General features: G+C 41.8%; 1 protein-coding gene across 1 annotated transcript in view; it reads right to left on the bottom strand.

The window, feature by feature from the left end:
• The window catches only part of Rtnl1 (reticulon), an 88,358-nt gene that overhangs the window by 74,060 nt on the left and 1,569 nt on the right, over window positions 1-12,729 (bottom strand). The window lies entirely within an intron of this gene.

The following is a 12,729-nucleotide window of genomic DNA, read 5'->3' on the forward strand; positions in this document are numbered from 1 at the left end:
TAACGTAACTATAATCACAGACTCAAACCACAAAAATTTAACAGAAATAAACGATAAATAACTAATTTAGAGATTATTTAAGCAACCATAAAAAAATGTTTACAAATATGAATGAAAAGCGTGAGGGAAGTTTAGAAAATTCAGAAAAATTTAGAAGAATTTACAATTTATAGAAGAATTAAATTATATTATTATTAGTTATATTATTAGAATTATTAGTTGTAAATTATTGTACAAACATCCAAGTTCCCACAATTTAACCCTACGCCTGACAAGTCAACGCATTATTATTTGAAAAGCAACCGCCGCTTCAACTACTGTACATCTATAACAGGAATTAGCCGGTTCTGTTTCGACATTACCCAAACGGGTCTCGATAGAGATGCGTCAAGTTTAAGGTCACTTTCAAAACTTCGAACCGACCATAGAGTAATACCGACACATCCGCGATATTTCCCCCAATCCGACAACTCGGCAGCGGCCATAGCTCGCATTCGCAGGCAACGTTGCAAAATCAGGCGTAAAAAAAACAAAATCCATTCGTAGATCGAGGGAAACGCAATCAGTTGAATCGTTTTCCCTTCTTGTGAATACATTATAAAAATCGATTCTCGGTGAAGTAGCCTCCTCGATTCATATCGATTATTTTACGCACATTTAAATGGGAAAGCGAGTTTCCCGACCATCTGGCACGGCGGCGCGCCGACGGATTCAATTAAAAAATTAACTGGGCGCATTAAATGATTGACGGGCATGAGAATCCGAGCTGCATTTTTCGCGGTCGTAAAAAGGAATAAGAAGAAAAAGCTCATCGCGCGGTTGTAAAGCACTCGCCCTGATCCGCTAGCTTAACGGTCGCTTGGAGCTGCGCATGACGTTACCGACTGCCGTGACGTGGGGAATCGACACCACCGACGACGCGACGTCGAAGAGGTGATCGAAAATCAGGAGGCGCTGATTTCGGGCAGTGGATCGCGTCGCGCTTTCAGTACGGCACGCGTCGCAGGTGCTCGAAACGTCGTTTTGTTTTGGAGGTTCGGGTACTGATAGTTTCGAAAACCGCCTAACTAGTACAACAGGGTGTCTACAGACTTGACAAAACACAATACTTCACAATACTTGACTTTTCCAGGTTTCACCTGATCAAAATTATCGAAATCCCCTGACTTTTCACGGCATGCACTCGTGAAACGGGAAATGAAGAATTTATGGCATTCGTATCACTGCAAGTGAGAGAAATATGTGAGCCTTTTTTCTTAGAGCACTGATAATTCAATGATTTCAATTAAATTGCATTAACTTGCTAAAATCAATTCTCTGCTAACCATACGGAGTAAAATTGGGAGGTGGACGCTTCCGCACACTTTTGAGAAAATCGTCCAAATAAAATTACTACTTCACAACGCCGCATTTCCTTTCCCTCCGTAGGTAAAGCGTGTGAAGGACTAGAGGGACTCCGGGCTCTACCGAATATATGGGCTTGGTCGACAAATAGTTTCATAGTAATCAACTCTGCTATTTAGGAAAAAAGTAAAATTTTGGGACTGATTACCCCCCTTTCCATCTTAAAGTTCCTACCTGCCCACCCAAAAAAGCTGGTATTACTCGCGGTTCAAAGGGCCCCGGAACAGCTTAGGTAAGTTTAAAAAAATCTCCCTAAAAAAATCATCCTCCATCGGAATCGACGACATCAACATCTTTTTCTAGTTTCCCATCATCGTTATCACCTTTATCCGAGATCCACACTTCTCAGATACCTTCCAAAAATACGAGAATCTCAATTCATTTTGCACATACAAAGGCTCCAGGCAAAGTAAATCTGGTTAACTTATCGGACGGCAGTGAGGCAAGTACAACGTTGCCAAATATTCATTTGTTTTAGCAATTTCCAAAAAAAGTGTGCGGAAACGTCCTGCAGCCGTGAGCACTGAACCCCGAACCAGCCGGAGACCCAATTTCATTGAATGGACAGTGCTGGTGTTTTTTTTCTTTCTTTCTTACTTTTTTCTTTTTAAAGAGTTCTAGTTTTAAGATTGTTCAAATTTCCAGTCATTTTCATAATTCAAAAACCTCTCCTGTGAGTCTGTATTTGAACACCCTGGAAACACCCTGAAAAAGAGAACACCCTTCAATCTACGCTTCATAATCAAATCCATTCTCTGCGCGCGTTCACTGACAATTAATCAGTCATGTTTAACTTATTGGCATCTCTAATCAATCCGTTATATTCCAACCAATCAATCGATCGGGAAGAGAGGTGACCTTGACATTCACGTTGTATTTGCACGACATTTAAAGCGTGATAGCTGCACGAAGAGTCAGGCGGAAATGGAGAGATTTCGATCAAATTACATTTGTTAATTGCTGAGCAAATTAGCAACTTTTCCCTCACTCTACTGGAAAACACTTTCGGGTAGTTTAAAATATGAAAGAAGAGAGATAAAAAAAAGGAGGAGGAACTGATTTTGAAAACTTTTTTAGGCTTAGTGCGTCTAGAATAGGATCGAAGATTAACGAGAAATTCAAGGTAATAGATGTACGGGATTTTATGCGGTCAGTATTGAAACTGATAGACAAAACGATGGACAAAGAGACCAAAAGGCAAATGGAGCGATCCTATTGGTGAAAGCGGGTGGTTGGAATGGATATAGGAGGTCTGATTAGTCCATGACAAACACCTGTTTCAACCAATGGGACCGCTCCATTTTTCCTTCATCTTCTTCGTCTATCAATTTCAAGAATCAATCCGCAGGTGCCTATGAGAGCCTCCATTGGCCTTTAAATTCAAATTGTTTCATACTTTCTGCGTAAAAAAATTTAGTACATTTTAATATTACTAATTTAAAACTCTGGCTCAGTTTTGAAGTTGTGTAGCATAGTAAGATATTTGGTGTCCAAAGTTGGCTGTGCCACAAAAAAAACCACTGCACGTAACAAACCTAACAGGCAAACAGTGATTGAGCTCTGCCGAGAAGGGCCAATTTGGACGGACGGCTTGATCCATATTTAGGGACCATTGTGGTTTTTTAGGGGCCGAAATGGATTTAAGAACATTAAACACAACACAACAACATTTAACAACATACTGTTCTGTTTAAGAACATTTAAGAACATTTAGAAACATTAAAGATGAGAGCCGGATCCCTTATGGCACCTCAGTGTCTGGATTTTTCTACCTGATAACACAGTTTCGGAGCTTTTCGTTGACCAATAATTGTATCATGGTCAAAGGATCGCTGGAAAAAAGTCTATATATTGGATTTATAGTTCAGACTCTTAAAACTTTGAAAAGGAAGAAGTATTCTTGATTCGATCGGATGTTTGCTTGCATCGAAAGAGAATCCGTTTAAATTAAGAGGCTTGGCTCTCGATTCGAGCGAAAATCTGATTGAATCAAGAGCATTTTTTTCCTATGGAAATTTGTTACGAGCCTGGACTCTGGATCCAAGAAAGTTCTTCTCTAGAATACCTAGATTTTACTATCAATCAAAAAAGTTTGTCTGGGTTCCAGCGTTATCTAGCAGACCGAGTAACCGCGAATATTTTGCGCCGCAATTTTGGCGGCAACTTCAATTATTGAGGCGCTAATACGAAATAATTCGGCGCATATTGCGCATGGCGCCTAATAAATTCAAACACTAGAAGCAAAGTAGGATGATGGTTTGTATTCATCGTGAGGCACCTATTGCCACTATATATACTCAACTTGGCGATCGAATGTATGCTCTGTGCATGGAATACGCGGATGAGAAACGATCAGGATCGGCGCATTACGCTACCGCGAACGCCATAAACCGCGTCTTGCGAGCGCAACCATGGTTATCAAATCGTGTGATAAAATATACATATCAATCATTGAGTCATTGTGGAAGGGAAATACGGATTTTCAAACAAAATCTCATAACGACTAAGAGCAAGATTGCCAGGTGAGTTAAAATGTGCGATTGAATTATATGAAAAAAGCCAGCTTTTGCGGGACAATTTGGGAGCGTGGCACGTAAATGATGATGACGCTCCAGTCTCATTGGCTCGCACCATGGTTAATGGCTAATCACTCCCATAAGGAGCCAGAAGCGAAGGTCAGTGTTTGGTGAGTGACGGCCGGTGATGCAACTTCCATACCCGATCAGTCATCCCGTTCCGAGAACCCACGCATCACGCCGTGTCCAGATTTGATGGAAAAAATTAGTCAAATTAAGATGAATATGAGTGATGGTATGAAGCTTTCGGCAAACGAAACAGACGAGTAAATTTTTTCAACATAAAAACTGAGATACTGGGGATGACAATAAACCCGTAACGTGGTCTAAATCCCTTTCTAACTAAATTCGTGACACTTGCATCGACCTCCCCTCTATTTAAAGAAGACCTTAGAAAATTTCATGAGATGACTGTAAAAATTACGCGGTTGGATAAAAAAAATTATACCGTGTTTTAGTTCAAATGTTAGACTTCCCCTGAGTCAGGAGCCAGTTTCGGGAAAAACATTAAAGAAAATGGAGAAAAACAAGAAAAGTTTTCTGGGATTTCAAAATTCCTCAACTTTTCCGGATTTTTAACATGAAATTCCTGACATTTCGATCCTTTTACTTTGAGCGTGTAATTTTTCATACAAATTATTTACGCGAGAAAAACTGCAAGCGCGGCGTCTCTTAAAATTAAAAAAATACAATGTTTTGACGAGAGGAAAAAATTTCGAGGTTCCGCTACAAAAGTCCCTGACTTTTCAAAGTTAGGCATGGTTTTCGAACTTTTCCAGGCTTGCCCTGACTTTCCAAGAACTTGTCACCCTGAATACATAAAACAGTAATAAAAATTGTTACCTACGTAACGCACAGCTCGACCCCCGATTCCGTCGTGGGGAACCTTCTGACGCGATCAAGGGCCTGTTCGCTGCCTCCCCTCACCCCTGTGGAGCATTGTGAAGTTTACGGACACACTTCAAGAGGTTGCTTTCCGACGAATAAAAACCTCTCAGAGCGCTCGCCCTTTACTGCAATACTGCGTTTAACTTAAATGTCAGCTGGGAGTCCTTTTTTTGGGGAGCCCTGGTTTTCGTGGCGGCGTTCCCGGCGGAAATCGTGGATTGAAAGACGCAACGAATCTTTCCGCCGAGAAACGATGGCAATTACTTTCGAGTCCCGGCGTCTTTCTTGCACTGCACCATCGGTTTGCCAGCCCCCCCTCCTCCTTTCCTCCCCTGCGAATTGTTAAATCCGACAGGATAAAAGGAAATGCATCCGCTTCGCTAAACGCCCGTAGTTTTTCACCTGAATTTTTCCTCTCGCGGCTTCATCCCGCCGTTTTATCTGCTCTTCCGAACGTATATAAGACCAGATTATGCATGGGTCTTTACTGCCATGCTAAGGAGAAACGCCGTATGGACCTTCAGGCGTTGCCAAATTTCTTCGGGTAAAATACGAATTTATTGAGTAAATCGTGTATATTTTTCTTCCAATTTTTTGGACTATTCACTGGAAAAAAAAAAACACATTGGATTTAGAGTCCAGACTCTTGAAAACATTGACAAGAAAAAGGACTCTTGATTCAATCAGATTTAAGCTTAAATCAAAAGGAAATCCGCTCATATTAAGAAGCTTGGTTCTTGATCTAAGATTAAATCTGATTGAATCAAGAGTATTTTTTCTTGTCAATGTTTTCAAGAGTCTGGACTCTAGATCCAATGTGTTTTTTCCCCTAGTGTTGTTTCCGCAATTTAATCTAAGATATCTGAAAACTTTAAGGAAAAATACACATAAATTTCGTCAAAAATACATGTTTTATCCGGGGAAATTGGGCAACTCTCGAATGTTCATGCGGCGTTTATCCTTAGCACGGCAGTTTAAAAAGAGATCGTCTGAGACAGCGGTGGACAGGAGGAGGTTTGGCATAATTTTTCCAATGATGAGCAAAAAACGATCTCCATCCCAAATTAGCCGGGGATCGCGAATTAGGGGGGGGGGGGGGGGGGAGGGGGGCGGGCATCGGATTTCCACCCCTGAATGATTTTTCGCTGGAAAAACAAATATTGGTTAAAAGCATCTTTTCCGAATTAAACAATATACTCTTCGATTTAACCTTTCAATGTCGAAACCGGGTCAAATTGACCCGAGACGCGCTAAAAACACGTGACCCGTGGGTTGTATGGGGCCGGCACGGACAAAAAAATAGAAACAATCGAGTGTCAACACAGCACAGCCGAAGACAGTAGAGACGTATTTGGGCCTCTTTTTTAACTTTTCTTTCGAATCCGAGCGATACCTCATTGCATTGGCAATATAAAGCGAAGCATTGCGAGTTTACGCCTCGCGCCATCGCGCCTTCAATTTTTCAGATGCAGCAAGGACATCCATAAAGCACGAATAGTTGTATCTCTGCGCCGTCGTCAACGCGCATCGTTCCCCGCGTTCCATTTCATGTTGTGTTTGCTCCTGTTTGTCTTATTTGTTGCGGTGCTTCGCGGGCCACGTGAGCAACACAGCTGAGGAAAGGAGAGGCGTAATCGGGTCTCGTTCTTTAACTTTTCTCCCGAATCTGAGCGATAGCTAAATGACAGCATAGAGCGGGGCATTGCGAGTTTACGCCTCGCGCCATCGCGCCTTCAATTTTGCAGACGCAACACGGACATCCATCAAGCACGAATAGTTGTATCTCTACGCCTTCAACAACGCGCCTTCTTTCCATTGTTCTATTTCCATAAACGTAGAGTTGGTTTTCTCTTAAAATTTTCTTCGGAGGGTATCCATTAAAATTTTAAAATGTGACTGAAAAAACATCAAAATTTACGGTTTCGGTCAAAAAGTTAAACCCTGACCACTCCCGACGACTCATTCCGCTGAGCGCAGGGCGAAGTGACAAAATCCTTTCCTGCGGGCTGATTATTGAAATAGACAGACAAAGCGATAGACAGAGAAGAAATACGGCAAATGAACGAACCTGTTAGTGGAAGAAGGTGGTTGAAATGGACAAAGGAGGTAAGTAATAGAGTAACAAACGGCAACCGACGAGGTATCCTGCAGTTAGTGCATCATTTTCTCCCTTAGTTTATATGAACCGCCTGTTTCAACCAATAGGATCACTCCATACTCCCTATGTCTTCTTTTTCCATCGCTTTGTCTATCAATTTCAATAATCAGCCTTCTGATATAGATATATGGCATCTGAGAGACTACATGTACGGATGCGGACCAACATATTGTTAGATGTCGTGTTTACACATTTAAGGAAGCCTTAGGTTGGCGGTCGGCCGCAATGATCGTTATCCCACGGTCACCCACAATTGCCTAGGACGCGCAACGTCAAAGAAAGTGCATGACGTTAGATACGACACAGAGTTGATACATATCGAGAAATTCGCGACAAAACTAACCGTATTGTCTGTCTCACTTTTGCGGCAGCAGTTGGTAGTGAAAAAACATCTGTCTTCCATGCAATCAGACAAGATCCGACAATGATAGCGGAATTAAAATCATTCACTCTTTTTTTCATTTATAATTCATCAGAATAAATTTAATATTTATGAATTACTGTAAAAACTCCGCGGAAATACTACGCTATTCATTCATTCATGACCACTTACGATCGAGCAGCGATAATATACGATTACTAGGGGGCTACGCCCCCTGGCCGCTACGCGGCCCAACCCCCTGGAGGCGCTCTGCGCCATCAATGGGCCGCTTCGCGGCCCTATTTTTACCCTCCTGTCAGTTTTAGTTTTATTTTTCCCCTAAAAAATTACGATATGAGGTATACTTTAATTTTAAACTTTACTTAAAATTACTTTAAAATTAAAAGGACGCGTTTTGGAATGACTGCTTGATGAAATATTGCAGTAAAACAATGAACAATGATAGTCAGGTAATAAATAAGATTTCATGAGTCGGGGATCGAACCCACACCGAGTTAAAAGTGGACGTCTCCGACGTCTTAGACGACTCGGTCACCTCTCGACCTGAAGTCGCCGGTGCGAATCTTGTGTAAATAAGTGTAGAGCTGATGCGCAGGCTACATAGCTACTGCGCAACCTTCTCGACCACTGCGCATCCTCCCGCGCATAGCGGTAGCAGTCCCGGAGCATTCTGTAAACTCACTCACTTTTATAACGTGATTTTAAAGTAACCTAGGTCCTTTTTCCAAAATCTGATCACAGCGGGCTCATCTAGGGCCTATTACCTGTCAATTTACGCAAAAATCATGGAAATCGGCCCGGTAGAACGCTCAAACAAACTATGACAAGAAGTATAAATTTACATTGTTTAAATGGGAGAATTCGCAACTTTACTACGTAATATAAAAAAACCTGGGCCATATTTTGAAAATCTGAAAAGAGTTGGCTCATCTAGAGACAATTGCCCGTCGATAGCCGCAAAAATCATGAAAATCGGCCCGGTAGAACGCTGGAACTAAGCGTTACCAGTTTCGCAAAATTAGGAGGTCTTGGAGCTTATAGTCGCAAAATTAGGAGGTCTTGGAGCTTATAGTATAGATAATACTACTATAGTTCATTCACCCACCCATCGCCCCCTTTACTCACTCACTTCGCAGAAAAAGTGGATCTGCAACTTTCAACCCCGCGTATCGCCGACTTTTGGCTGCATTGTAGATTCAGTCATTATGTATACCTTTTTTGAAAAAGCAAAACGTCAGTCAATCGATCAATTACTGAGAAATGATCAAACTAAGAATCAACCTTTAAAGCCTGAAACAAGTTTGAAAGTACTGTTCACAAATTTTAACAGATTCGGGGTTCCCATAATTTCATGATCTTAAAATTCTCTGACTTTTCTCCAACTATTTTTACTTTTCCCCGACTATTTTTGCTGTTCCCCGACTCCAAAATTTACGGATTCCCTTACTTTCCCTGACATTTGAATGAAACTTCCACTTTCATCCCCCCCCCCCCCCCCCCCCCACGAAATTACACTCACTCCTGCTGAACACACCTCGCAAAATTCCCTGACTTTTCCTGTAAATTCCTTGACTTTCCTTGGTTGCCGCGAATTCCCTGACCTTCCCGGTTTTCAAAACCACCGACAACCCTGCGATTTCGGATATCAATATAAAAGATTAATAGTAAGGCAGTACTTTTGATCATATTTTAAGGTTTTGAAAGACGATTTTGGAATGAATGCTCCTTGATGGATCTATAGCCATCAAGAAACTGAACTTAGATACTTTCAAAATCATCTCTCGTAATTTCAAATTTGATATCTAATGATCGTACCCAAGATGCAATGCGCCAAGCGTATCCACCGTTGTTTGAACTAATTTCACCGCGACCAGCGTTACTACGTCAGACGCTGCCTAATTTTCTTTCAAGTTTTTCTTTTAAAAACTCGAAAGTTAGTGAGTTTATTCTCCAATAACCAAGTAGGGTAAATTTATAGAGAGTTCATAGACGTTCAGTAATTCAGCTCTCGTTAAAAAAAAAAAAAAAAAAAAAAAAAAAAAAAAAAAAAAAAAAAAAATTGAGAGAAACTTAGGCAACGTAAAAAGCAGTTAAGCTGATTCTAGGGAAATCCTCCATTTGCACTTAAGAAAATTAAAAATGTATTTACTAAAAAAGGGGAAATTTTTGCTTTGAGGGGAGCTAAGCCACCATGGCTCCCTTCTGCAGGATCCGCAGGTGGTGGCAATAGGTAGGTAATAGACTAACTAACGGCAACCTACTGAAGACCCGACAGTTAGTCCATCATTTTCTTCCTTAGTCTATAAGAACCAACCATGTCAACCAATAGGATCGCTCCATACTTCCTATGTCTTCTTTGACTATCGCCTTGTCCACCAGTTTCAAAAATCAGCCCGCTGATGAGCTAGGTTCTAAAGTCTAGGTACCACTGTACCCGTCTACGCACGGAGGCAGCGAGTGTGTTTGAACATCCGAAAAAGCGACACAAGCGCCGGATAATTTATGAAGAATTAATGCAAGAACCATTCATTGAGCTGCGGCCGCTCGCCTGCTACAGTGCTACCGCGAGTCGCCTTAATTGAAACAGCTTTTGTGCTCGAGACCGCACAAAGAGCCATGACAGGTGTTTAGCCACAGAGATTCATTCTATGCTCATATTAACAGTAGTCCTAGACGTCGTTGTACATCTCCATACGGAGACACGTAAGTAGAGGGCATTGATACGGACGAATTCTGCCGCCCTCTTCCGTCCTCTCGCTCCAAGAACCGGTTAAAAAAAATACCCTTGCGCAGGGGTGGTGAAGCTCTACTTTGAAGTTCTACGATCACCTAAAGAAAAATTGAGAATGGGAGAATGGCAAAGAGGCGGTGAATTGCAAAATTCAATGATACTTCGATCATTATAATTCCAACCGACTTTGATTTGGTCTAAAACCGACAGATTTCCTCCCGCAAAGGATCGACATCTTTCGCGAGTGCAAAAACGGCCAAATTCAAGAGTTTTCGCACGGAGAAAAGAAACCTCACGATGCTCATTGTGAATTCGCATATTTACCCCCAAGGCTACTTTCCAGAGCTTGCCACAAAAATCTAGAATTTCCGTACCTTTTCGCACCGAAGATCCATACCTTTCCCGTACTTTCGTTCCGACCTTCCGAGCCCCGTACTTTTTCGGTGTTTCCGTGCTTTTCCCGTAAAGTAGACACCCTGAAAAGAGGGTAGGACCTGGAATCCCCAATGATCATTTGAGAGGCAACAATTCTTTTTTCACCATGCGCCTGGCAAACTGGCTTGTACTCACGTACTGACTGTGCAATGCTAATGACCCCTGAAAGAGAACTGGAGCTTTTTCCTGCTTCACGGCTGACAGACCTCAAGCCGAGGATTCATCTCGGGGATCCTCTGCGGTGTTGGCGGTCTACTTGGCGCGGTAACGTGACCTCGTCGGCGAGGCGCCGCCGCCACCGGCTGCGGAGTTGAGCCTCGGCTACGTCACTTGAATCGGCCGCAGAAGAATGAGTCATATCGGGGCGATGAATGAATGAACTTGGCGGCCTGGTTCCCTCATTTCCATGTCTGCCCGGGCCCCCAGACCCAGACGAGGAAAAACGCGGAACCCCAACGTGGCTGACGCAAGTTCATTCAGTTTCCGTTCTTTCGGGGCCTTCACGAATGAGAAGACGCCACGCTCGTCGGGAATTCGGCCCTCACGTGCCCCACAAGTCTTGCACCGCGTGACGCCATCCTAATATCGCTGCTTGAGGGAATGGACTAAACAACTAACAGCGTGTCTACTAAAACAGGCTGGTCAAAAATAGGTACTTTTACAGTACTTTTTCAGTACAATCCCGAGAAATTCAGTACCTCCTCCGACAGAAAAATTCCGTACTTTTTCAGCACCCGTTAGACGAAATTAGAACAATTTCAAAAATTTGAAATTGCGAGAAAAATGACAAAAAATTTAAACAAATTTCGGACCTTTTCACAGGATTTCCGCACTTTTTTAGTGCTTCCGGACCGCCCTCATAAAATCAGTTTTATTTCCGGACTTGTAGACACCCTCACTAAAGAAGGGGACAACCCCCCCCCCCCCAAAAACTACTTGGCCCCTGCAGAAAATAAAAAAAGGGAGTTTGAAGAGGAAGGTCGTGATATTCCTGTCATTTTAGATATTTTATTTCAAAAAATTCAAGAACAGCTCTAAATTGCTCTTCGGACGTCTTTAGTTTTATAATTTTCCCCGGAGAGCTCTTCGTATCCCTCTGGAACTGGAGCCGAATTTTTTTGATCCTTCGACCGTACTTAGAACGAATCTCGACTGCACTTAAGTTCGGCTTAGCGCTTCTGATTAGCCGGTGGTGTGGTTCGAACTCCTCAAAGAATGTTGCACCTCCGTGTGAAACAGCCAACTAAATTCGGCTCCTGGAGAAGTTTCCAAAATGGGTACCCTTGAGAGTTCCAACCCTCTGCAAGGTAGGAATCTAAATTTCTCTTATTTAAAAATGTTTAAGAGGGGGGGGGGGGGGGGAGATAAGCAATCAAAAACTTTGGGGGGGGGGGGGTTAAAGGAGCATGCCTTCTTGTTCAACCGCTAAGGAGGGTCTAGACTCCCCTATGATAAAACATTTTGCCTGTAAAAAGGCAATATTTGGCGAAGTTTGAGCTATCTTAGTTTTGAGATTCCCTCATATCTTCCTACCAGAAAATGGAGGATTTAAATTGTGCCTGGGCCGCCCATCCGAACGTCAGCATGAAGAATAAGTACTTATTCAACAAAAAAAAAAAAAAATAAAAAAAAAAAAAATTGTCTCTCAAACTTTTCTTTGGAGTAAGTCTTACACTTTTATATTTATCGCGCAAGAATTTTAACAGGCAATTTAGTTAATGCTTCTGTCAAATGAGCTATACAATGTTTGCTAAAAAGTGTTTTACAGTAAATTTGAGAAATATTTTTGACTGACGCAAGGGTGCAAAATATGCCATAAGGCTAAAAATTTCACGCAATCTGCAAATTTTCCTAAAAATTTTCCTAAGTACTTTCCAAAATTTCTTAAAATCTTTTTCTAGGTATTCTTCCTTTCCAGAATTTTCTTTATGTTTCATACAATACAACGTTGAAAATTCTCACAAAAAGTCAAAATGGTTGATACATTGTTAGATTTATTTGGACTTATTTTTCAAGAGCCAAGTCAGAAAAAAATTACTGAATGTTTGCAGGATTCTCAGACTGCATGATCACGTAGATTTTGCATTCCTGTGTTAATCTTCATACCTGCTTCCCTAGTTTTCTTTGGTGCAAAAAAAATATTTAGCCTAAACAT

The sequence above is a fragment of the Bemisia tabaci genome, chromosome 3, assembly GCF_918797505.1.
Source record: "Bemisia tabaci chromosome 3, PGI_BMITA_v3".
NCBI classification, from domain to species: domain Eukaryota; kingdom Metazoa; phylum Arthropoda; class Insecta; order Hemiptera; family Aleyrodidae; genus Bemisia; species Bemisia tabaci.